Below are 27,555 nucleotides of genomic sequence, written 5' to 3'. Positions count from 1 at the left end.
TATAATGATCATGTTATATTGGTTCTCAATTATTAATATTTTTGTTAAACTTTTTGGGAAAGAAAAGCTTTTATTCTAATAAATGCCCATCTCACTATGACTATTCTTGAGCAGCTGTGCAGATATGTAGGTATATTATGTTATCATATTGTCTGTCAGTTATGTATTTCACAGGTCACTGATGGGACTGGTTAGGTTAATTGTTAATTGGATTATCACTCAAAAACCAAAGATTTTCTTCTGTGACCTGGTCACAACTTCATTTCATAACTAGATTTAGTGTAATGTTGGTCATTGTCGTATTCTTTTTTTACTTATTATCTTCTTACATCTTTCAAGTGAGAGGGAAAAATACAAATATGTCTTCTATATGTACTGACTATTACTTTAGTTCTGTTCAGCCAACTCAAGAAGAGGGCTATCCAGCTAACACTCTCCTATCTGTTTTTTTCCACCAAATCAATCATGGGTTATTGACATATATAATGGTTCGTTAGCAACACTCAATAATCTTTTAATGGGTGTGAATGTTGCCATGGTGATGATGTATGCCCCCTGGTGCACCCATTCTGCTTCAGCTGCAAAAAATTTTCTAGAAACGGCAAAATCACTGGAAGAAAGAGATGTAAGTAAATACAATGAATATTCTATCTGTTTGATATTTTAGGTTATGTTTATCGGTCTAAATTGTTGGGAGGTCACTGGAGAATGTCGGCAGAAAGAGGGAACTTCTATGTACCCTCGTCTTGTCGTCTATCGTACCCATATACGTGGTCGATTGGATTATTATGGAGACAAGGGACAAAGAGCTTTGGTAGGTGGAGCTTAGTTTTTACATATGATGATACTTCAATAGGAACAGTTTGCATTGAAATTATTATATCCAATAATTTATATTACATCAATCAAACCAGTTTGAACGAGTTATTAGGAGTGGAAGAGGTATTTCTTTGATCTCTATATATACAATATTATGCATTGTCTCAAGATAATTGTGTGTCAGTTATTTTGATTCTCTACTACCTGATATGTTACCACATGCTGGCTATTAAAATTATTATTTAGCAAGTCTATTAGCACTTCAAATAGGTATATAAATAAAATAATATATTACTTATTATTAATACATTACAGGGGGATCCTCAAACTAGCCTATATAGAACACCTTGTTTTGCTATTGTGACTAACCCTCATGTAGAGCTGAGTTATCTCTCATAGACACTCCTCTATAATAGCTATATCTCTTGAAGGACATATTAAAGTAAATATTATAATATTAATGTAATAAACTATATTGCTTTAGACATATGCTGGTCCGTTTCAACAAAATCACATATATGGAATGGGCTATAACTATGTCACAATTAAAGGTAATATAATCCTCCTTTGTATCTATTATAATCTGTTATTAGAGAGTACGTCAAGTTGTCCATCAGGAACATCTCCTATCTCCTCTCACACCAGTAGCTTGTTGTTCATTCCATTGTCACACACTGACCCATCACTCAGACACATGATCACTCAAGTAATCATTGATATTATATAACAATGAAATATGATTATCTTGTACTGTGTATATCATCTTGCAGCTATCGATATATCTTCTACTGCTATAACACATACTTTATCAGCAAGAGTCTACGTCATCTTTCTTCTCTGACGTGTTTCCCTCCCGGTGTGTCTGATCAATTATTTGTTTACCTCTTTGTGAATCCATACATCAGCTATCGTATTGTCCTGTTTTTTTAACCCTTTGTTTCCTAATCATTTTTATCCCTCTTGACAAAATTATATTGCCAAGAGGTGTGGAAGTGGGAGGAGTTTCTGGTGGCTGGCCACCTCCATGTCAATTAATGTCTTTGCAATTTTTTGTAATTGATTCATCTCGTTATTGGTCATTGGGCTGAAAGTATAGGCGTGGTTTGAAGGGCGTGACCAACCTATGTTAATAATTGCTGATTACAAGGTATAATAATCACGTGTGATTAGTACATTGTACATTATTAATTATATAGTATCGTCAACAATACAAATTTAATATCACTATTAACACAACTGTTAATGATTAACTGTAAGTTAATTGTATCATTTGAGCTTTACCCCAACCCCTTCTCCACCCACGCAGGGAATATTTAGACCAAGTAGTGATGGGTAGAGCTCCTCTAATCTATCGAAGTGGGCGTGGCAATAATACAATATCAAGTAACCAGGTTATATACATGAGATTACAACTGACAGTTTCCATGACGATGTATTAGCTATTACAGACAAGTAAGGTTATGGATTTTGTTTGTCAGCAGAGACCACACCCATTAATTATAGGTAATCCTGTTTAGTCCATTATGCTCCATGGTGTCTAGCTTGTAGTCATATTTGGCCACACCTTTATTCCTTGAGGTGCTTACTTAAAAGACCACCCACACATCAAATTAGCTAGGTGAGTGTGGTATTTCATATCATATTAAGTATTTGACCTATTCCATTTATAGAATTAATGGAGAAGAAAATGATCTCCCATGGTGTCATGTACCTGCATATTATCCATCAATTGCCCTTTACCCAGTAGGAAGGTAATATATGATTAATAATGATGTAGAAATAACATCATGGGTATCATTACCATATTAGGAAATATCCCAGTATGGTATTCCAGTAAAAATGATATTGAATATTTCAATATTGTAGAGTTTTCTAGCAAATTATGGAAAGATAAGTTTTAAAGGTTAATGAGGAGGAAGAGCAAGAGGTTGGGTCTTTTAACCATTGGGAAAAATATGGGTTGGTATTTTGTGCAATAGCAGAACGTGAGAAGAAGATATTAGAAACAAGCAATAGAGAATTAGCAGACGAAATTAAATGGTTACGTCACAAATTAAAACAACTTGAAATCAAGACAAACAACAACAATCTTTACTCTCTGTTAGCACAAGTTGAATACTCTTATGACAAAACTAATGGGTAGCAAGGAGGGTGTGGCTATTGATGACAGTAACAACAAAGGAAGGTGTTGGTAACTGTCCAACGATGATAACAAGGGGTGTGGCCACTGAAGCCAAAGTAATTGATGTGATAAAAAAAGGTGAAGATAATCAGAGAACATGTCCTGTTGAGAGATAATGTATCGATTAATTTATTTTCATTTCTATTATTTCCGCACAATTTTAGTAGTCAGAATGAAGGGGTTTGGGTCTCTCAAATTTCACCAGTAACTACTATAATTTGCAATAATAATCTAAAAAATTTAAAACTGATGAATTATGTGATAATAAAACAAAAAGGTTATATTATTGCCAATAATAATAATAATAATAATAATCATAATAAATAATAATAATAATATAACAATATAATAATAATATACAACCAGTACTAAAATAATGAGATATTTGGGGCTATGGAAAAATATCAATAGGACTACATTTTGTATACATCAAAGACATTGGTCTATCCAACCAAAGATTAACACAAACTCATAAACAAAAATAATTATTAAATCAATGGTTTTACCCATTTATTATAACCAGTCTGCTTGTCATGTGACAATCACATGATCAAGCCAGCTGGATCTACACATACAACCACTAGATGATTGTGGACAATGGATTATAATAACAGTGGACAATTGAAATAAGATTAAAACCATCTAAACCAATAACGAACTAAAACAAGGGGACATCCTCTAATTGGCATCTAGTTTTAGAGTGAAAAAGAGAAAACCTGAGACTACCTACATTATTTGAAATCCTATAATAATATCTGAACTATGGTGGAGAAATCTCCGGTAATAATACTGTCACTCGTTGGGGCAACCCGGCATTACAATGTGGACAAACTGGTTCTTGTAACCCCGTCTGACACCGTTGACATAACACACAAGGTTGACAAGTTGGAACAATACAGATCGTGTAATTCCATACACTTGATACACAATATAGCACGTTGTGAACTAATACTCTATTGTGAAATAATACAATAATAACACACACAAATACACACAGAGAGGATAGAATACTCACATCATTTAGTTTATCCAGATCACTTCTTAAAAGTATTCTTAACTGATCTAACTGTGAGACAGGTATTGACGTAGGTTAATCCTTCCATTAACACTCGTAATGACTGAGATGTTTTTTATCTTTGTTTCTAGATCTTTGACTTGTTCCTCTAACTACAATAAGATGACATAGTAATAGATACAAAATAAAACATACTTTGTCTCTCTCTTTAGATAATTTCTCTTCTTTCTTTTTCTATACTTTCAGCTCGTTTGATTGCTTGCTCCCCGTTAAAAAACTATTTTTTTTTCCAGATCACAAGCTGTTTTAGCTTGCTTCCATGATCTTGCCATGAACTTAGAGTAATACGAGTTTGTTTTAACTCTTCTCTTAAACTTGTTATCTCATGTTTATCAGCTGAAGGAAGCTACAGTAAAATAAAAAATATTTTATTCAAACAAAAAACCACACCCACCATTGCACCAGGTCTAGCAGGTGAACCAAGGTCTTCCCTGGTGCAGACTGAGTGACAAAAACTTGTGCCATTGTCATCCCTCGTGACTGACCACTACTACTACCTGGAGTCTGTGGGATAGGAGACATGGCTGCTGCTGAGCCAGAGGGGATGTGGGCGTGGTTAAACCTAAGTTGGTTTGGAACGGTTTTGTATATGATGAGGGGTGCTGGAAATGGAATAGAGGTCCGAGAGTATTAAACCGAGTGATGAAGAAAAAGGAGATTGCAATGTCTGCAAAAATCCATGTGCTACTGGAGATTGACCTAACACTGTAGTACTATTATTGATAACCTAATGAAATAGTTGAATAGATAAATGAACAGAGATAAATGATCTGACCTCATGATCACCAAAAGGATTTGAATCTCCTCCTCCTAGTTGAGTGGTAGGATCTAACTCTTCAAGTGATAAGTCCTCCATTGATTGACCAATAGTAGCTTCTAATGCATCACTAACACTAGATGGTAAACTGCTGGCTTAAAATGATTTATTATAAGGACTGACATCCCGATGTAGTCACGGGGAACACCACCGACAAATGGATAATCGAAGTAGACTCTAATAGTCAGAAATGGGCGTGGTCATGTCAGTAAATGGGTGCTTGTGGTTATTTGCTTACCTGTTTTTCTCTTTGCTTTCAGTTTCATCTAAACTACTATCACTTTCAATAGCATGGTAATTGTTTTTTGTAGTATATGCCTAATAATTAATGATAATGAAGTATTTCCTCCTTTATGTGTCAAATATCTTAATGTGTGTGTTTGTGTGTGTGTGGTTTTAGAAAACTGTGTTGTATATCAACAAGAACTGAAAGTGTTCTAAATAAAATGACTAATAAGTCCCTAAAAAAACACTGCCCACCTGACTATCTTCTTCTCCTAAGCTTTTACTTCGTACTTCAGCTCCAGGAGCACGTTGGAATGAGGGCATATCATGATGAGATGGGGTAGCAGCTGACAAGGGTCTCTGAGATCCGATAGGTTGTATAGCAAGGAATCCAATGGATCTAAAGAAGTCAAAGACTGGCGAGAGATAATACTATTACAAGTAACAAAATCATACTGTAGTTTCCTGGAGTCATGGGTTCTTCAGTAAGTTCTCTGGGAGCTGAGAGTTTTCCTCTGTTGATAGAGATAGAATTAGTGGGTGGAGTCATTATTAAACTTACTATCATCGTGAGCAGCAAACGCACAAAAGGTCCTCTTGGACAATATCCAGTAGACTGAACATCATTACATCGAGTTGACTTGTATATCTAGTGAATGAACACGTAGATAATACATGGCCACATTGGTAATAATATTAATCTTGACATGGATTGACAAGATATATTATTATTACTTCAGGATGGAATTGTTGTTCAGGGTTTCAGTTCTTGTGTGGCAAATAGAACACTGATCACTTTGTTCACAGTTTATAGGATCGCTCCATTCATCATTACTTTGACATCAGACCATGGTGTTGATCTGTGAAACCAAATGAATTGATACAACAACTATTAGAAACAACATCATATCTTTAAAAACAAACTAATCTCTCTCTCCATCTCCCTCTCTTTCTCCTCTCTCTCTCTCTCCTCTCTCACTATATTTAAATGTTTTTTTTTCTCTCCTTCTATCTTTATTGTTTTGGTAGAAAGGACAAGGCATCAGCCTTCCGACATAGTCTTGGTGGTCGCTTACAAGGATCTGTCTTGTTAATAGGTGAAGAACAAAAGAATCTACAATCTCTTCCATTGACAAAACTATAATCTTCACACACCTTTTTTGTCTATTTACTCTACTCCCTGTTTATGTAGGCAATTTGGTGTGTGTGTGTGTGTGTAGTTTAATAATGTGTGCCTGTTATTTTACTAGCTTGTGTTGTTGACTTACTCACTCCCTTCCCTCAACTTAACACCTACCAAACTACAATCAAAGTCATTATTACTTCTCATCAATAGTATAGGAAAAGTGAAAGTATTTTGGAGCTAAAGAAGATTTCTTTGCAATTGTTTTTCTGTTTATCAATAGAAACTTTTAATCAAAAATCGTTAACAGTTACATCTGATTCAAGTGATATTACATGTAGTTTTAATAATATTACCCATACATTATTATATAATACTTTATAGCACTTCTCAAATTTGCTGCGAAAATGTGCTGAGTAGATATAGCCTATTCACTATTCATACATGTAATTGGCTTACCCCTGCCATCTTGGATCATCCACCAGAACACCTTTCTCTCCTCGTTCTAAACTTCCCACCGAGGAGACACGAGTTTATCTTTCCTCTCCTTCACCTGTTTAGTTCTCGTATATCGTACACCGGTGTCTGATGTCATGAGGGCGGGAGCAAATGCACAGTGAAGGTTTTTTTCTTGACACAAAATCCTCTTGAGTCTGTTTTCATACACACATGTACTGGTTTTGTAATATCGTAATGATAGCGTCTCTCGTGTCCCCCCAGCATTTCGATGCAAAAGGACAACTAGTTATTTCAAAATGAAGTTATTAAAATAATAAAATATAACTACTCCTCCATTAGGACATATTCCGTGTTTTCATCATATGTGGAACGTATTATCTGGACTATAGTTAAAATGTCCCATCCCCTACGTCGCATGGGTTTCCGTCTTCTCTGTGTTCATAAAATGCCAGTAGAAGCAGGTTATAGGGACGATGTTGTTCTCCACCACTTTTAGTTGAAGAATAATTTACATTGTTCAACACGGAACTCTTTGAGGTAACTAGAAAGGTAGACAATCATAAATAGCATTGGACAATATTGTTCACTTTTACTTACTTTTACATAAATAAAGACTTGTAATTTTTATTAAAGAGAGCTTACGTTGTAGTGGAGAAAGTTTTTTTTCAGTGACTGTACTCAAATCCTCCAGACTATAACCCCTCTGAAACTGTCTGACCAGCCATTGACTCAGCTGATCCCTTATGACACTCCCTCCCACTCCAGATTTAGAGCCACCGTCTTGTTCTAGTGAAATAAAAAGTTAGAGATACTAAACTGAGAGAAAGAAAAACTGAGAGGTTTTTCTTTTCGTACGTAGAGTAGATTTCGAGAGGGCTATCAGCCCCTTTGTTTACATCCGTATCTTTTGATACGTTTTTTACTGTCCTATAACATAATGGACTCGTTCCGAGATTTTTGGAGAAGAACGGGATCCAGACTTGGTTACCATAGAAACAAACGCATGCGCCCTGCTAATTAGCTAAACTGCAAGATAGGCAATATTAAATTTATAAATTTATTTTTCATAATTTTGATAAATAAAAGCTAATGATTAATTTTTTTCAAATTTTGTCTGTGCTCTCGTACACATTCAATTTTGCAATATTTATACTGCAAGCGTTCAAACGGTACCACACCACAGAGGTTGGTACCACACCAATCACATTAACCATATCTATACTTTACATATTAATATTATCATCAACACAATACATTGTCTGACTTTGTCACATTAAAACTTGTTGGATCTTGTGCAGCCATTCCGTTTCTCAAAGCCCAAAGCTCTTTTTTCTCTGTCTTTTCATCTCGCTCCCTATCTGCTGTTGAGATGACTCCACCCCTTTTAGTTTTCCTCTTTCCAAGGACCTCCTATAGGACTAACTGATCCACAAATATATAATATAACTACCTACTCTCTTTTTTTTCTTTTTGCAATTTCTTTGAATCTTTCCTCGTTTCTACTTTCTTTGCTTACGAACTGACTTCCATTTCATCCGTCAATGGACTAGGTATCTATTAGTAAGAAGTGCATTGTCCATCAGTATAGGAATTCGCAGTATGAGTATGAGACTATGACTCTCCTTTCCACACCTGAGCCTGCGCATAATCATAAGCCCTCTAGGAAAGTTTTTTTCATAACCCTCTTCTAAAAGTATCTCCTATTGGTTTATCTCTAGCTAATAAATAAGGTACCTCTACCATTGCCATCTCTAAACAATGTTATTATACCCTTAATAAGTTTATAATTAACATACTTATATATAGGTTAGCCCCATGTAATAATAACACGCGAATGACATCAACATGACCACTGGAAGAAGCATTTCCTGTAGTGCTGTCCCCCTCCACTCTTCTCAATAGTTTTAGTTAAACACCAAGTTTAAATCCTGATCACTAGGATTTAGGCTGATCAATGATTACCTTCCATAAGGTTATCAGTAGATGATGCTAAAGGCTTTTCAGCAGATGATGATATGTTGATCAGTAGATCCAATTGATCAGTAATGATGATACAAGATTGAATCCCTAGATTTCAATTCCTCAATAGATGATGATACAGATTGATCAGTAGATGTCAATTGATCAATAGAGTGATGATCCAGATTCCTTTCATAGATGTCAATTGATCAATAGATAATGGTCTAGATTGATCAGTAGATGATGATAAAAGCTTTATATTCTGATTTTCTTAACAGTTTCAATAAGGCCTCAACATCTCCCTGACGACAGTAGGTATTTTAGCTCCATCACAAGAGTCATCATGACCTCCTTTTTTTTTTTCTTTTTTCCTCGTCTTTTCTTTATTTTGGGAGTACCTGTTTCACCACTCCAAAATTCATCTCTCTCCTCATCACTTTCATTGAATTCCCTAATTTCCACCTTCCTTTGGTCTCAAACCTTTAACATTAGCCTCCCTTAGACACATCAGTATGAGTCTCAGGAGTATCATTGGGTCCCAGAACTCAGTATGACTCTTTCCCCTTTTTCAGTTCTTCCCAGACACTCAATCATGTCTCAGGACATCAATTGGTCTTCAGTATAGCTAGTCTTGGTTTGAGTCTTTCTAGTAGCACTCAGGTGAAGGATATTTCTAACATCCACTATAACTTTAGCTAGTTTTAACTGACCCGATTTGATTTGACTAAAAGTTGGTCGACGATTTTATCCTTCTTCTTTTTCTGATACCGGGCTCCCTATTTTTTATAAGTCTTATAAACAACAATTAATACAATTATACTAATTTACCAAGGTCAAAGGTGAGTTTCGTCCAGTTCTTTCTCCTTTGTTCTATCTCTTTATTATCTCTTATCCGTCCCCTTTTTTTTCCCTCTCTTTTCTTTTTTTTCTCCACTTTTTATTCTTCCCTTTCCCCTATAGCTTTCCCCATTCATTTTCCTTTCCTTATCCTTTTTCCTGAACTTTTTTCCCCTTCTTTTTTCCCCCCCCCCTTCCCCTTTTTTAACTCCCCCCCTTTTTTAAACCTTTCCTTCCCATTTATTTCATCCCTGTGATTCAATTACTTCTTTTTCTCCATTTTCCTTCACACCCCCTTAATCCCTTTTTTCCATTTACTTTGACTCCCATTCCCATATTTCCTACCTTTCCTCTTCCCTTACTCTCCTCTTACAGTTTTTCCGTCTGTCTTCACACTTTTTTTCCAAAACTTTTCTCCTTTCCTCCCCTTCTACCTTTCCTATATTCCTCTTTCCCCTTTTTTTTCTACCATATTTCATTCTACCATTCTTCCTCCCTTCCTCTCTCTTATCTTACCCTTTCTTCCCCTTTTTTTTAACTCCTTTTCCTTCTCACTTTCCTCTTTCCTTTCTTTCACCCCCTTTCTTCTCACCCCCTTTCTTCCCCCCCCCCTTGAACTTAAAAATAAAATTTTTTTTTTCACGTTCCCCTCCACCCCTTTTTTCTTTCTAGGTCTTCTTCCACCCTTTCCACCCCTTCTTGCCCCTCTATTCCATTATCATCACAATTTCCTCCTTACACAACTACAGTTTCTCTTTTTCCCTCGTCCTCTCTTCCCATTAATGCCCCCCCTCTTCCCCTTTCCCCTTTATTCTCCCCCCCCCCCCTTAGAAACCCTTTCTTTCACATTTTTCTGCTTTAAAAACTCCTTGGCCCGTTTTCCCCACCACTTTCTTACTTCAAGAATTTTTTTCCCAATCCCTTTTACCATTTTCCCTTCCTTGTATCTCCCTTGAATTCTCCTTACCTTCAGAACTTATGCTTTCCCTCTTCCCCTTTCCCCTTTCTTCCCCTTTTATTTCTCCCTTCCCTCCATCCACTGTCCTATTTTACCCTTCTCTCTCCTTTAATTTCATTTCTCCCTTTGCCTCTTATTTATATCTCAAATTTCCTTTTTTTTCCTTCTTTTCCCCATGCTTCCACCCCCTTCCTCTTTCATCCACTCCTTTCCTTTCCCTTTTTCCCCTTCCCTTCCCCTTTCCCCCTTCTTCCTTTTACCTTTCCTTAGCCCATTGCTTGAAACCATATATGAGGTACTGTGAAAAAAAATAGTCACAGACGCTTACCAATTATCTCAGAAATGAGCAGCTTGACCCCAAGTTTTTGATTCACTAAAGATATCTCGCCCGAGTCCGTCAGTCGATATACGGCTGATGGTATCAGTCGGATATATTGCTGACCCGATTAATTTTTGGAACCGAACCATGATTCCTCTCCCAGTGTGTTGTGATTCTTTTTTTTTTTCCCTTTTCCCCCCCCAAACCCCCCCAACCCCTTTTCCCCCCAATTCCTTTCCAGACATATTTTCCCTTTGTTTTTTTTCCGGTTTACTTACCTTGCCATCGTATTTCAAATTTATAAAAATTTTCTTCATTTTGGATTTATCTGGGAAAAAAGTTTCTTTTGGGTTTTTCTTAATTTTGGGTTTTTAATTTAGAGCCTTTTAGACTCAGTTTGGGTTAATGGTCAAAGGAAATTTGAAAAAAAGGGAAGAAAATTAAAATTTTACCCTTTTTTAAAATTTTTGGGATAAATTTTTATAATTCAAATAATTTTTAAAAAACTTTTTTTTTGGGATTCAAATTTTGGAAAAATTAAAATTTTTTAAACAACATTGAAACAGATTAACCGAAATTTAATTTAAAAGTAAAAATTTTAAATTAAATTTTTTGGGGGGAAAATTTGTGGTTTTTTTCAAATATTAATAATTTTTTTTTCAATAAAAATTTAAATTTAAAAACAAAATAAATTTTAAAGTTAAAAAATAAAATTAATAAAATTTTATTTTTATTTTTTCTTTGTTTAATTTCCAAAGGTTTTTTCCTATCTGTATGGACAATTGGAATATTTTTTCCTACGCTTGTCTAAAAAATTTGTTAAATAATTTTATTTAAATTAATTAATTTTTTTTTTTTGGGCGCTATTTTTTGGGAAAGGGAAAAAAAAAAAATAAATAATTTTTATTTATATAGAAATGGGAATCTTTTTTTTAAAAAATTTAATTGGGCTATAAATTTTTTTATCCCTTTTTAAACTTAAAAAACCAGGGTTTTGGGTTGGTAAGGCCTAAATTAACATCTTTTATTATTTTAAATGGGAATTTAGGGGTAATTTCCGATTTTGGTTTTAAATTTCTAAACTTTTCTTTTGCGTCGAAAATGGAAACGTGGTAGAAAAAAATTTTTAAAAGTGGTTTTTAAAAATTTTTTTATCTAAGGGACAAAAATTTTCTGGAATGCTGAGTCAATAATATATTGTAGTTTCATCCTCATATTCACAATCTTTATTGACTAACCCAAATGAATGCTGGGATTGGTAAGGACCTATTAATGTAACATCTCGGTTTAAATTTATATTTCTATTTAATAGGTGGGGTACCGACAGCTGATTTGGTAAGATAGTTTTACTTCCAATGACAAACATGTAGTTAACTAATTTTGTAGCTGTTAAAAAATGGTACCCAGATGGCAGAGTAAGAAAGATACTTGGTCGAGTAGCTGGGTGTGTAGAAAAAATAACTCATTAAACTGAATAATGCCATGAGTGTCCAGAGAAATGTAATGATCCCTCAATTTCGAACATATAAAAACTATTGGTCTCGATCAATAAAATTGTTTTACTATATTAATAATTACACTACTGTCAATTTTGAGATCTAAGTACATAGAAAGCCACTTAGCTACTATAGCTCAAATTACCTATAGTTGAATTAACATCTGTGGAAACCACTTTACTACTACCCTTAATCTACTAGACATTACATAATTGGGTGAGACTTACTTAGGATTCTGACCCACAACAATCATTCTTTTATGTGATACATAATCAAAAGTATGAGTAGTAGTTGATCATCATGTTATTGTTAACAAAGTTAAAAGTTTTTTTTTTATATAATACTGGTAATACAATGAGAATGGTTTTTAAAACCGAACTAATGTTTTTGTTATTGTTGCAAAACTAATGTTTTTATTTTATAATATACTGGTAATACAAGGGAATGGTTACAAGTCGTCAACTTTTTCAACATGGCCTCACAATCTTTCCTTCATATAGTGGGTAACTGTTGACTATCTTCTGATATCTCTTCCAATATCTCACTGCCTAGCTCTTCACAGAACCTTTTAAAGAAATCTAACACAAAAAAATTTACTAAAATATCAGATGTAATTTATAATTACCCTGTATGACCTCTTCTGGCAAATACTTTCTCTTTAAATTCACCCAAAGTAAGTTGCATTTGAATTGTCTACTCTCTTTGCTAGAGTACTATTAAAAACCATCCATTGTGTATGCTACAAGAAGAGAGTCAGTTGAAGAAGGAACAGCTGGTGACATAGCTCTCAATGGTGGTTGTTTGAAAGGTAGTGGAATAAAACGAATGATGGGGGTGGACGTCTGGGATTACTTGTCATACGACGCACACTAGACAGATTCTATATAAAATAATTGAAATAAATGATTTAATTAATTTTAGTATGTTATTAATTTGACAACAATTACCTGGAATGTTCTGGTACTACGAGGTACAAAACCTTTGAATTAGAATGAATGAAGGTTGCCGTAAACAAGAAGAGCTATCGTCAGATGAGTAAGCCCTTGGATAATTATTAAAATGCACGATGGCCTTGTATTGTTGGATATAATTCTTCTGAATGTACAGAGTTATTCATTAACATGGTAGCAGCCACCTGGGCCTCGACATCGTCATCCGATGACTGATTAATATAATGATGTTGATTTTCAAGATAAGATTCTACACTTTTTCTATGGCATTTTTCACTGCTCAAGTACTGAAGAACACTTCTACCAATGCCACTATCACTAACATAACTAGATGATGATGATGAATATTTCTGACGAATCTGGACAAGTTAATTCAAGAATCAAATGAGGATACTAGACAATATACTGACCTTTCTTAGTATATCCAACTCTTTTGGGATATCTTCATCAAAAAGAGCATATTTGATTGCTCCTGGTGCATCATACCACTCTATAGACTAAAATATATATAAAATCATTATATATTTAATATATATATAGAGAGGAGGATGCAATTTACCATAATGTCTTCATAAGACTTTCCAGCTTCTCTAGCGATGTCTTTGTGCTTGTTGCTTAAGAATAGCGTGTTTGTTTTGTACATACTTTAATTTTTTGTACAAAATATCATAGACTGGCTTTGAGTAAGTATCTTGTGTTTGCTGTTGTGTAGTTTATTCCAGTAGAGTATTGTATCTATTAATATATAAGTACTAATATTATTACACACAGTAACAGGGTAAGATCTTACACAGGTGATTATTCTGTGTCTGTGAATGAGCATTTCTTGAGGTGTGATACATTAACTTTTTAACAATTGATCTTCCAGCAGATATACAATAATACCTTGATGACTCTACTTCTCTATCTACTTCAGTTGTAAATGTATCGAGATTGTCCTGAGAGGTGTAGTATAAGATTGTGTTTGAACTCTTTCTTTCTTCAACCTCACATTCAGCAATAGTATCTCTTCTTTTTCGCGAGCATCTCCACTAATACGTTCGAGAGCTTCCTCCAGAGCCGTTTCATGATCATCAGCCATATATAATATCTACTCTCTGCTTCTCTAGACGAGTATCATCAATAGCATACCTTAAGTTGGCCCTTTTTAGGTACTTGACTTCATAGTCCTTTGTATTCATCACAAGATAACAGTGAGATACTACAGAACAAAGACTGACAAACACGTTTGCTGTTAAGGCGGCATTTGTCAAAGGGAAAGAGCACGTTGAGGTATCTCCATTAAAGGAATAGCCTAATATTTAATTTGTACAATAAATTTAGTTCATATTTTTTTCTGAATTTAGTATCCCATTCTTTCCACTAAGTCTAAAAATAGTAACACGTTATATTATCATCAATATTATATATTATCTACCTCTGTAATCCATATCATCTTTATTACTCTTCATTGTACGATTAATCACTAACCTAATAGTTTATATAATAATATATTAATTAATTATAATAAATATATTAATTAATTATAATAAAATATTTACTTTTGATTTTGGTACAGGAGATGCTATAATAGAACATAACAATTTACGCTGTTCACGTACTGATTGTATCATACCATCCCAGTAACCATAGCAACATAGAAGTTATTATATTATTATTATAGTTACCAAGTGGTCTCTGTAAGAATAGACCTTACTTCATCTATGATATCTACTGGTAATAAATCATCATAAGTTAACAGAGTTACATAAAATTGATCTGCAGCTGTCCTACGTACCTATATGGGGAAGGGCGGGTTAATAACAAAGATATAAAAATAGGAGGTACTTTTGGATAAGAATGTCCTAATAATATCATTAATTGATTGAGACATGATGTTCTAATACTAGAGAACTGGAGGAGACCACAAAACCTATATCACATGATCATCACATGATGTCACATGACCACAACATACACATTAATACTGCTTATATTTTAACTGGATCTCGACTTCCTTTAATTTCCACTTTAAGTGTTTCCATTAGAAGCTCAGGGAAATAAGAACTAAGAGAAAAGAGAATACTAACAATGGACAATTATAGCTCACGTCTTGTCATCACAAATAATATTATTATGGAGATATAATTCAAAGATCCCATTAGAAAGTAAAAGATCAAGAGTTTTAAATAAGGTATGATTACTCTAGGTAGGAGAGAGAGAGAGAGAGGGGGGTATCATTGATCGCCTTTTAAAATCATACCTTGGATTTTTTTGTGTGTGATTTTAATATATGTATTAGTTCTTGACAAAACTCATTCAATTTCTCATAACTAATGACTACAATATTAAGACAATATACATATATAGTACCACATGTTGTAATATCTTTAAGATAGTTCAATAAACTTGTACTAGAATAACGAACCTACACAAGAATATCATGTGACAAGACAATACAAGTCATTGACTACTTACTAGAGACTCAGTAAGTCCTCCAACACTTACAACAAGACCTACTAATGTCCTATATCTATAAGATGATAGTTTTAATAACTGTATTGTATAAGGAAAAGAACTTCAGCCACACTCCAATTTAGTTGTGATACAACATCACTAGATATACAGAGAAGATTGTTTATATTAATGTGAATAATGTTTACTTGTTAAAGATATCTAGTAGATTGGAATGATGAGGAATATGTGTAAACTGGTCTGAAAAAAAGATATAAATATTACTCTATTAATTCATTTAGTCTCACTTACTCGTGATGTATTAAAGATATCAATTTAGTACAAGCCACTAATCTTATACGATCTATTTTCTCATTACTTTGTTGAGCTAACATTTGAATAGGTCTGTTCAACACTAAAATAAAACATATTATTATTAATCTATTATAATATAATATTACTATGTTGATTTAAGGAGGAGGAGTCCATATTTAATAGTTTGTAAACACAGCTTCTCAAGAGCTATCATACTAGCTTCACGTACACTGTGCTGTACCATAAATCTATTATAAGATGTGAATAATTTCTTTTTACATACACTGCTCCTATATCTCCTCTACTATCAGTAGTATCAGTCTTCCATTGCAGCAAATAACAGCACCAAACACTTTTATCAATGGACGACTCACAAAGAACATGAGACGATAGACCATCCTTTGAAATGTCCACAGAACAACAGTATGCTAAATAAGAAATAGATACTGTCTGTTGTCTGTCTGTCTCACTTGGTAAGTGCTCTAATAGCATCACGTCGTGCCTCAGTATATGTAGCTGGAATACCTTCAATACTAGACACTGCTGTTGTTAAACAATTGAGTACCTAAAGAAAGGGTGTGGTCATGAGGTCATAATGATTTTATTGTTACTGTATCCAGTTTGCCTTCAAGAATCAGTTTTAGGTAGCGCTCCTAATCCGAGGGCATACCCCATTCTAATAAAGCTATAATTAATGTGATCTATGACCTCAAATCTGTACCTGGCAAACCGCAATTGACTTTGTAATTTTTCTTCATACTGTAACACTAATATTCTAACAAGATATTACCAGCAGCTGTCAACTCTAATTCTTACTTTGTGCTTTTGCTTATATCATTTAAAGTGACACAATAATGATAATGACATACAATACCCAGTGTTGACGCAGCAAATTTCCTAAAACTGGTTGTTCACACTTGTATATCAGTTTAACATCTTACCCAATAGAATCCACAGTGTGTGGGAGATTGTCATCAATAATGGACTGCCACACCTCCAAGTATCTTGTGTGATCACAAGACCTTATAACCACATCGTTCAATAAACTTCAGAGCTAAAGAAATAAGAGTTAAAAATAAAAATATACATTAAATTTTACCAGCTGGCCTCATATTCTCTCCACTATATCCTTTAAAAACAGCTGCAGTTACCAGCTGTAGTGACATAATAATAGTCTGGAAAATGTAGGAGACTTACTCTGTTAGCCACACCCACAAGGCCATCTGTTAATTCCGTACCCAAATAATTACCCAAAGACCTTTAATAAGAAAAATAGATTTTTATTATTTCATTGTCTTACTGGTTTTTGTTCTTTAGCAATTATTGACAAGCATAAGTGATTTCAGCTACACCATATAATTGATCCATGACGCAAACATTGATCAGTAGATGTCACTTGTGTTATCAGACGTTGAAGTACTATAGTATGTAATAGAAAACGGTGTCATCCCCATTTTCGTTTAATCCCATTTTGTCTAACAAAATGGACTTTTGTCCCATTTTGTTAATAGTGTCTAATAGTGTAAAAGGTCTAAGATAAGTGGATTAAGTAGTAAAGGTGATGGAATTCTAAAAGGCTTTGATGTCTTTAAAGATAACAATATGGCTGACAGTATCTAGGTCCTTCTTGGTTAATATGACATCACTACCTGTCCATTTATGATTGTCTCAGAGGTAAAGTTTACCACCCAGTATAATAATATAAGACAATATTGCTCAGTATACCTTTCTCCGTCAATACAGAGGAGATAAAGATGTTAGTTTGTGTAATGCTTGAGAGGCTAGTTCCCTTAGTAAACTAAAGGGATGAAGACAATATAATGAGTGGGTGTGGTCTCACTCAAGAGGGTACTACTAACCCATCCCAGTGAGAAAGTTTATATTCAACAAGATGATCAATTAATGCGTTGGGTGTTTCTGGATAGCGTCCCACGTCTAACTCAGCACCAGATACACGTGGGAAAGGTTACTAACAGCAAAATAGTCAGCCATTGTTAATATATCAATGCCATGAGAAAGATTCCTTGACGACCTACATTCTCTTGAAAAGCAGCCTAATATTATAATATATCATGTGATCTCTTCATGAGTCATGTGATCTCTAACTTACTGATGCAGCTCGTCTGCAGTTCACTTCTCTATCAACAACACCATCATAATCACAAGACCCCTTAAAAGAAATTGGTCTCAGACTCATGCTACTAACATAGGTCTCAGACTCTTACTTGGCATATCATGGACATATGAGTTCAATTGATCAGGACTGTAAGCTCGAGCAAAAGACCAACAAACATAAACACGCAGCATCTCGGACATGAGAACCTACAATATAAATGAAATGGGTGGAGCTAAGGTGTGAGACTTACCTACGCTATAGGATCCTACTCCTTTCATCATACAATAAAGCCTGTAAAATGACAGGTACAACTGAGGGAATATAGAATTATACTTAAGTAAAATATCTTAACCATCTTTAAGTCGCTGAGGGAGGAGTAAGCCACGCCTACCTAATTCAGCCAATGCCAAACACCTCCATGCCAAGCTGGGCATGGCTGTTTCATGAATACTGGAAATGTACATACAAGTTTGACAAGTTTATTATACAAGTTTAACCTGAAACCGCTCAATAATGACTCTACTACTTCATTAGCTAATTCTTTGGTAATCTATTAGTAACACGACCTATACTGTTTAAACATGTGTATTTATCTGTCCATTGATATAACTATCTGGTCCATTATACCTCTATCTTCCATTGATATAGCTATCTGTCCCCGGTTACTCCCATTAGTACATCTATCTGGTCCATTGATATAGCTATCTGTCTATTAGTACATCTATCTGTCCATTGATATATCTATCTGTCCATTAATACATCTATCTGTCCATTGATATAGCTATCTGTCCATTAGTACATCTATCTGTCCATTGATATAACTATCTGTCCATTGGTACATCTATCCTGTCCATTGATATAGCTATCTGTCCATTAGTACATCTATCTGTCCATTGATATAGCTATCTGTCCATTAGTACATCTATCTGTCCATTGATAGCTATCTGTCCATTAGTATATCTATCTGTCCATTGATATAGCTATCTGTCTATTAGTACATCTATCGTCCATAGTACATCTATCTGTCCCATTTGATATAGCTATCTGTCCATTAATACTCTATCTGTCCATTTATAGCTATCTGTCATTAAATACATCTATTGGTCCATTGATATAGCTCTCTGTCCATTAGTACATCTATCTGTCAAGTATTCTATCTGTCCATTTGATATCGCTTTTCTTCCATTAGTATATCTTATCTGTCCCTTAAGTCATCATTTAGTCTGTCCATGATTAGCTATCTGTCCTCGTCCATTATACCATCTGATCTAGTCCATTAGTATATCTAATCATCTAGCTGTTCCTATTTTATCGCACTTACCTCTTTAGCTGCAGACCATCTACTATAGTATCTTGTCTCTAGAAAGGGTTAACAAACCCTAAGATATCTTCTAGCTGATCAGGAACATCAAAATCGTCATCATTTTGTTCCTCTCTCTCCTCTGTAACTGTTACCATCCTGATTATATACCCACCCAGTAAGCCTGTTCCAATGTGCAATTTCTCTTTGGTAAAGCCATGACACAACCACTCATTGGACATGTAGTCATACCTAATTCCTAGCATTATTTGAGTGTAGTACAACTTAATATAACAAGGATAATAAATAATATTAGTTATTTTATCAATTTTTTTGTAATTTTATTATTATTCTGTATTATATAATTATCCATTTAATTCCTACCATATTTTATGAATCTTCAAAGTTTGGCTATTTTAAACAATGTAGCCTAGCAACAACAAACAATATTTCAGTACATATTATTATTGTTATACAGTGTTATTTAATACTTACTAATGTAATTTATACACCACATAGTAGATAAGTTATATATAGAGAATCTAAAATAGAATTTATCAATATTACATCATAATTATGTAATATTATTACCATCTGTAGTTAATAAATAGTCTGGGGACCAATTCCAACCATTCCTTTCATTATCAAACTTCAGGACGGTGAAAAAGTCTAAATGGAACGAGAACTAGAGATCAAATACAAACTACAGACAGAATCAACATACACACACATACAGACAGACATACATACATAAAGACAGACAGACTATTGGCACATACAAGACTGAGCATCTAGATTTATTCTCGGGACAAATACGCATTTCTTTTCTCCTATCTCATACTCATGCTGTACGTAAGTATGTGTATGTCCTTTTTGATCTGAAGACGTTGATAAATCAGGGAATCCTAATCCAAATAATGCCACATAGGACATAAGCGATTTTCCCAAGTCTAAAAAAAGGGTTGATTTATCATGGGGACATATGATAACATACATACCATGGGACATAACTTTTATCTTGTTGCTGTAGTTTCAGTTCTAAACAGTTCCAACATCAGATTGCTCGTGACTAAACCATCGTACAATCACCTTAGACCGCGGGTCTACATTGTTACATGACATAAAGACAGACATACATAGTGACACTGTACATTGTTACCATAGTACAGTTCGGTAACACGGTAATTGGACATGGACATTGTAACATGCCAGCATTCTCTACCATTTACATGCTGACCACTGGTACATTGTATAATGGTCCCATTGTCCTGGTACATAACTCATTGTACTTGTGACGTACGTGGGTAAACATGGTACTTTGTTGATGGTCCCATCACGATGGTACATGATGGTACATGGTCCAAAGCATGGTACATCATTACACTGGTACATGGTAGATTTTCATGTGACACAATTGGTATGGGTACATTTGACGATGTTTCCCATTCTAAACATGGTACATTGTGGTTTGGTAATTGTGCATGGTTATAATGATGACATACATACATGCCTGGACATTGTAACATGTGTATCTTGACGTTGTACATTGACTGGTACTTGGTAACATGTTTTCCATTGTGAGTGTACATTGTGACTGGTACATTGGTACAATGGTACATGTGACTCGGGTACATTAGTGAACATGAATACATTGTGACATGGTACATTGTGACATGGTAACATTGTAACATGGTACATTGGGTAACATGGTACATGTGACATTGGTACATTGGTAACTGGTCATTATGACATGGTACATTGTGACTGGTACATTTGGTGACATGGTACCATTGTGTAACATGGTAATGTGACATGGTACATTGTGACGTGATTACGGCATGGTACACTTGTAACATGGTACATTGGTAACATGGTACATTAGTAACAAATACCTTTGTAAACAGGTAAATATATTTGAATGCTTCGTGAACAAGTATGGGTGTGGGGGCATCCCTTTTGCCTTACAACAGAAAATAATTGCTAATGATAAGTTCTATAAATTCAGATTTTCACACGACTATCACCATGACCAAAAAAACTCTACCTAAATGTGATCAAGTAGGTGTGGGCTGTTCTTGATATTTGTCAACTATCACTAAATAGGAATAATATCAAAACATTTATCAGCAATTGTACCTATGAGTCTTTTCCAAGCTGCCTCACGGCTCTAAAATCTCTCAAAATATGAGGTAATGTATTATCAAAGAACAAACTCCTCTTCTCTGAAAAATGGTCATAAGCTGTTCCAAAGGACACTGCAACTTCGTCTCCTGCCATTACTTGTGCAATAAGGGGTTAAATATTTTATTTTCAATCATCAAGTAAAATTTAAAAATTTAGAAATAAAAATAACATATCATTACAAGTTGCCCAAAAAATTACAATGAATTAATAATATAATTAATAAATATAATTTGTAACATAAAAGTAATTACAAAGAAACAACAGACCTATTAATTAATCTTTAACAGACACAATAATTAATTTACCATTGTTTAAACCAACCAATAAATGTGTACAAACTTTAGACTGATGATCTAAGACAACAGATATACATCTTATTGATACCAATAAAATTAAAACTACTCTGCTGTCCGTAGCTATAGAACGAAAAGTGAAAGCAAATCATTACATATACTATTATAACATGGTGCTATGGTGATGTGGTTGCTATGATAATATGGTTGCTATAGTGATATAGAGATAATAAAGAGTGATAACGTACGTTGAAAGATCTCTAAAGGTGAGGAATCCTTTTGTCATTACCAGTATGATGTATTTATCAACAATGACTACACCATTAAGAGGTTCAGCTAACTCTTTTCTCTTGTAACAGTTTGCCATTAACAGTATAAAGATGAAGACAAGGAGGTACTGAGAGAGGCTATACAAATATAGATACAAAGGTAAAGTACAATAGATCAATGTATGATGAATTAACTCACTCTGGCCTTTTCCTAATGGTCCCTGAGAATACCAAGAACTTTACCATGACTAGATATTATAACTTGATGTATTTACACATGAATGACGTCCTCTTGGTCTTAGAGTGTATGAGATATTGACCACCTCGTATTGTATGTATTATACATGAACCATCCTAGATACAAGAAAAAACAGGTTAGTCAGTTCAAACTAGTCAAAACCACACCCACCTTAGCTCCGCTAACTACCATATCTAGTTCAGTACTAATATCAACACAGAGTACTTCAGAGTCATGGACCATATAAGGTAACTAACGGGCAACTTAATAAGTTCCTAGTTATAAAGTAAAGATAATTACAATGTTGCTATAGTTAAACATTACATCATTTTTAAACTTCCAGACAACACAAGTTGTGTCCCTTGACCCTGTAATAAGATGTTCTCCTGTACCAGCTTTGTCCAATGCCATACAAGTTACAATATCTATACAATCAATAATAGAATAGTAGTAGTAGATATATAAATAGTATACCAGTCTGATGATCATTGCGTTCAATAGTTTTCCTTATCTAAAGAAAAAATACTCTACAAACTGTTATCCCATGGCCTCCAGTGACAAGGAGTTTATGTTAGGAGGAGAGGAAAAAATATGTGGATTAAATAACAAATGATGTCTTGGGCAAAAGGAGCACCAACATCGTAGCCAACGAGATCTAAGAGGAGGTGTGGTCAGTAAATATAAAATGGGTGTGTTTTTAAACTGACTTATCAAAGTGAAGTGTTGGGATCAATTGAAAAGGAAGGGACGACTTCTTGCATTAGAGAAAGGCAACCAGCCATGGACATTTAACAAACCACAACTCGTTATGGTAACCTAAAAATGGGTGGAGCAAATATAATATTACAGAATATAAATGAAGTGAGGATTATACCAGCTGCTCAGGGTGCCACTAACAAGAAGAGCACGAGTTTGAATAGTGGGTGTGACCTACAAATACTACAGCATCAGAGACAGTATTTGTCCCATTTACTGATATCTAACAGGTTTTAAGACCAGTTTAAAACAGGTTATGAAAATAGTACTCACATCCACACTGTAAGCTTTTAACTTGGTTAATTTTCCTCAAATAGTTGATTTGTGTCCTCCGGCTACCTTCCCAAGTACCCTCGTCCTGGATTCTCTTAGCCTGTTCTACTGTCCATCGTTTTGGGTGTGGCTCCTTCATATTAATCAATTAAAAAAAATAAATCAATTATGTCATAAATAACTTCACATTAAATAGTTTAGTGGGAGTCTGTCCAAAATATTTATCATAGCTTCCACTCTTCCTTCTCTCTTTATCATCCTTCATTTTCATCCAGATTAACATTTTCTATGAAGACAGTAATATTACAATCACTCTCTTTCTCATCTTTCTCTCTCTCTCACACACACACACACACATACACACCTTCATAATGAATAACTTGCGAGAAATACATTAAGAGATTTCTCAGCTTCTGTTCCACTTTGCTTGTATCCAAAATTTAAGTCAATCCACTCATGTAAATGTTGAGATACATACTTTGACTCCTAATGTAAATGATAATAATTATAATATTAATAATTATATTATTAATAACGAACTAAAGCTTGTCTGTGTTTTGTATAAAGTCATCAGGTCCATGACCCATTTAGGTAATTCAACTTCATCAATAGTTTTACCAGTATGGAGTCTTATACCAAGATCAAACTCTACAACAAAAAAACACAAATGGATACATATACTGTTTTAATGGATACATATACTGATTTAAAGGATACATATACTGTTTAATGGATTATATATACTGTTTTAATGGATCTATACACTGGGTAAAAATGGACTAACTATTGACATTAACAAGAAAATCAGGACAGAAAAAAAGAATTCCGGTATGAGTTCTTTGACATCAGAAACTTCCACCAAAAACATTTTGCCAAGTACTTGGTTATAGAGATAAACTGACGATCAGCTACTCAAATCTAACAGGTTTATAAAACAGGTTTGTCAAATAATTAAGCACTTAACCTACCACCTTGTAACTCAATATGTAGACTAGTAAATGGCTCTAATCTGATAAGATAATGTAAGACACCAGCTGCATTACTATAATGTGAACCATAATGGAAACTACCAAGGACTGGGTCCTGCAACTCTTTGTATCTAATTATATGAATATCAGAAATAATTTCTTCAACTCATTAAATTAAAATTCAACATACTTTGTTTTTAAACCTTCCCAAAGTGCAGGTTCTGTGCTCCCATGGGTTTTGAGAAATCTCTGTAAGTATCTGGTTTTGTAAGGTCTAACTCACTAGAAGTATAGTCTCGTATAACCCAAGGAAATGGTGGGCGGACAATATAGTCACATGCCTATAATGTGATCATTAGTACTCACAATAGGATATTGATTAAGGTCATTATAAGTACGTCCAGCAATTGTATTGAGTTGCATCAAAATAATCAAAGTTACTTATCTCTCCCTCCTTCCCATTTCTATAAAAATTAATTAAATTTTAAATTAGTAGGGTTCTCCTCACTTCAGTCAGTCCAGCTGTCTGGAGTAACTTGGATGGTTTGTGAATCCCTACTCTGTTCAAATAGTGGGCGGAGAGAAAGAATATTGCTATAATACGCTGGACAATCTAAAAAGACAAGTATATAAAATAAATACTTTTAAAATAATTGATACATTTACTTTCTTGTTTGAAAGTTGAGGAAATAATTGTATTTGATCAACTAAGAAAATTTCCATAGCAGTTCGTGACATGTTAAAACGACGAGAATGGAATCTCACGTAGATCAGCTAGAGCCACACTTGAACTCAGGTGTATACCCTTTAAATGGGTGGAGTCAAATGTAACACAACCACACCATTAATAATTCTACATACAGTTAATGAGCTCTTTCTTATCGTGAAGGTGCTCGGCAAAAAAGAAATATGTTTGTTAGTGATTTCTAATCTTCCTGGGACACAATCCATTAACATGATGAGGTTGCATTTTTCAGTACGTATCACTTTCTCCTTCTCCTCTTCCTATATTTGACCATATACTCCACCCACTAATATAAAGCTCTCCGCCCACTTACCTCTTTTGACGCTAGTTCTCCTTCATGTTCTTTTTCTTTTTGAAGTTGATGTAGTTGTTCTGTTTGTGTTGTATAATTGTTCATCTTCATCATAACTAATATCAGTAGTACGAGTAGCTTTAGCTACTAAGTTTTGTCTTCTTCATGAGATGGTTGAGGAACATTGCCATCTTGTAACTAAATATACATACAGGCACATATAAGAACATATAGGCACATATAGAACATATAGGGACATATAGGACATATAGGAACATATAGGGACTATAGGAACATATAGGAACATATATAGGGACATATAGAAAATATATAGGGACATATTAGGGGACATATAGGAACATATAGGGGGGTGGGGGAACATATAGCATTTATAGGGATAGGGACATATGGAACATTATAGGAAAATATAGGGGACATATATAGGGGTTGTATAGGAACATTTAGGAAACATATAGGGACATATAGCATATAGGGACATATAGGAACAGATCAGAACATATAGGGGACCATATGGGACATATAGGGAATATAGAACATAAGGGACATATAGGAACATATAGGGACATATAGGAACATATAGGAACATATAGAGGAATATAGAACATATAGGGACATATGGAACATATAGGACATATAGGAACATATCAGAACATATAGGACATATAGGAACATATAGGGACATATAGGAAATATCATATAGGGACCATATAGGAATATAGGGAGGGACATATAGGAACATATAGGGACATATAGGGACATATGAACCTAGACTTATAGGGACATGTCCTATCTCTCAGTCTGCATCAGAATGATTATTACTAGTGTACATACGAGCCAATTTCATTCTCATTCTTGAGAAATTTTTCAGTCCGACTAAGACCCATAAATATGGGTCGGAGTTCTAATAATATAATATTATCCATTGTCATTTAGTATAGTTAGTTTGCATACCTGCTAGACCACGCCCCCCTCTCTCCAGTATAGAACTTACGAATAGACCTCCATCGAAGTAAAGTTGATAATAATTCATTACGACATAAACTGTCTACACTTTTGTGTCTCTTTTGTTCTTCTTCTCTTATTTCAAAGTAAGGTGGAGTATATGTTCTTGATAATCTTGTAAATCAGAGCAAAGAGCACTTCGTCTCTTTTGTTCACTAGTTAAATAATAATTGAGTGATTCTTTTCTTCTTTTAGCACTCAAAGACAGCCATGGAAATAATACAATATTATAATTATTAGCATGAGGTACCAGCTGTAAAAAAAATAAAGATTTAATAACATTAGCTATCCATCTGTCCATTCATTCATCCATTGTGTGTATTTATTAATCCATTCTCTTACCACTTTCTCATGATATTCAGTCCATTCCTTTCCGCCCACATAATTAATTAGTTCCTGTCTAAAACTTGGACTATTAGTAACATCTGGAATATTTGAAGCCAACGTGAGAGTTCCAATACATCATGATATTTGAGGAGAATCTCACGTATAACAGCTGCAATATGTTCTGTGTAATCTGGAGAGAAAGAGATGTTGTGTTGTCATGACAATTACTTACCTTCCTGATTGGACTGAGAATACAACATCTCATGACAGAACTGAGATGTTTTTAAAACAAAAAAAATATCGTGATTATCCATACTACCAGTTTGTATAATACTAAGTAACCTAGTGCTACCCATAACATAATACTAGAGAGGAGAGAGAGAACAGAGACAGAGAGACAGAGACAGAGACAGACAGATACAGACAGATATAAAAGATATTTTTATCTATCTTACATCATGAACAGTACACTTCATACAAGCCAACAATATTCGTACTACAGATTGAAGAACACTCAACTCTTCTGCCTCATAGCATTGACAAGTAAACAATTGTATTGCATTCATCATATCCAAATATTGAGATAATAGCTATTATATTATAACATATAATAATACCACACAATATAACTGACCTCAACATAAACAATGTCGGTATTGATTTCTAATGCAATATTATGACTACATTCTTTTATCGTATCCATTGACTGCTCTATTTCATCCACTAAAAGGTCAAGATACAAAGGTCAAAGGAGAGATACAAAGGTCAAAGGAGAGGTCATAATTACCACTGTTTGTCAAAAAC

At 34.3% G+C, this 27,555-nt stretch overlaps 1 pseudogene; it reads left to right on the top strand.

Moving 5' to 3' along the window:
* The first annotated feature begins 96 nt into the window (after positions 1–96).
* The window catches only part of LOC121391878, a 45,063-nt pseudogene continuing 17,604 nt past the window's right edge, over positions 97–27,555 (top strand).

The sequence above is a fragment of the Gigantopelta aegis genome, unplaced genomic scaffold (assembly GCF_016097555.1).
Source record: "Gigantopelta aegis isolate Gae_Host unplaced genomic scaffold, Gae_host_genome ctg3051_pilon_pilon:::debris, whole genome shotgun sequence".
Taxonomy (NCBI): Eukaryota; Metazoa; Mollusca; class Gastropoda; order Neomphalida; family Peltospiridae; genus Gigantopelta; species Gigantopelta aegis.
Note: the sequence above shows the minus strand (reverse complement) of the source record. Positions and strands in the feature narration are given on the sequence as shown.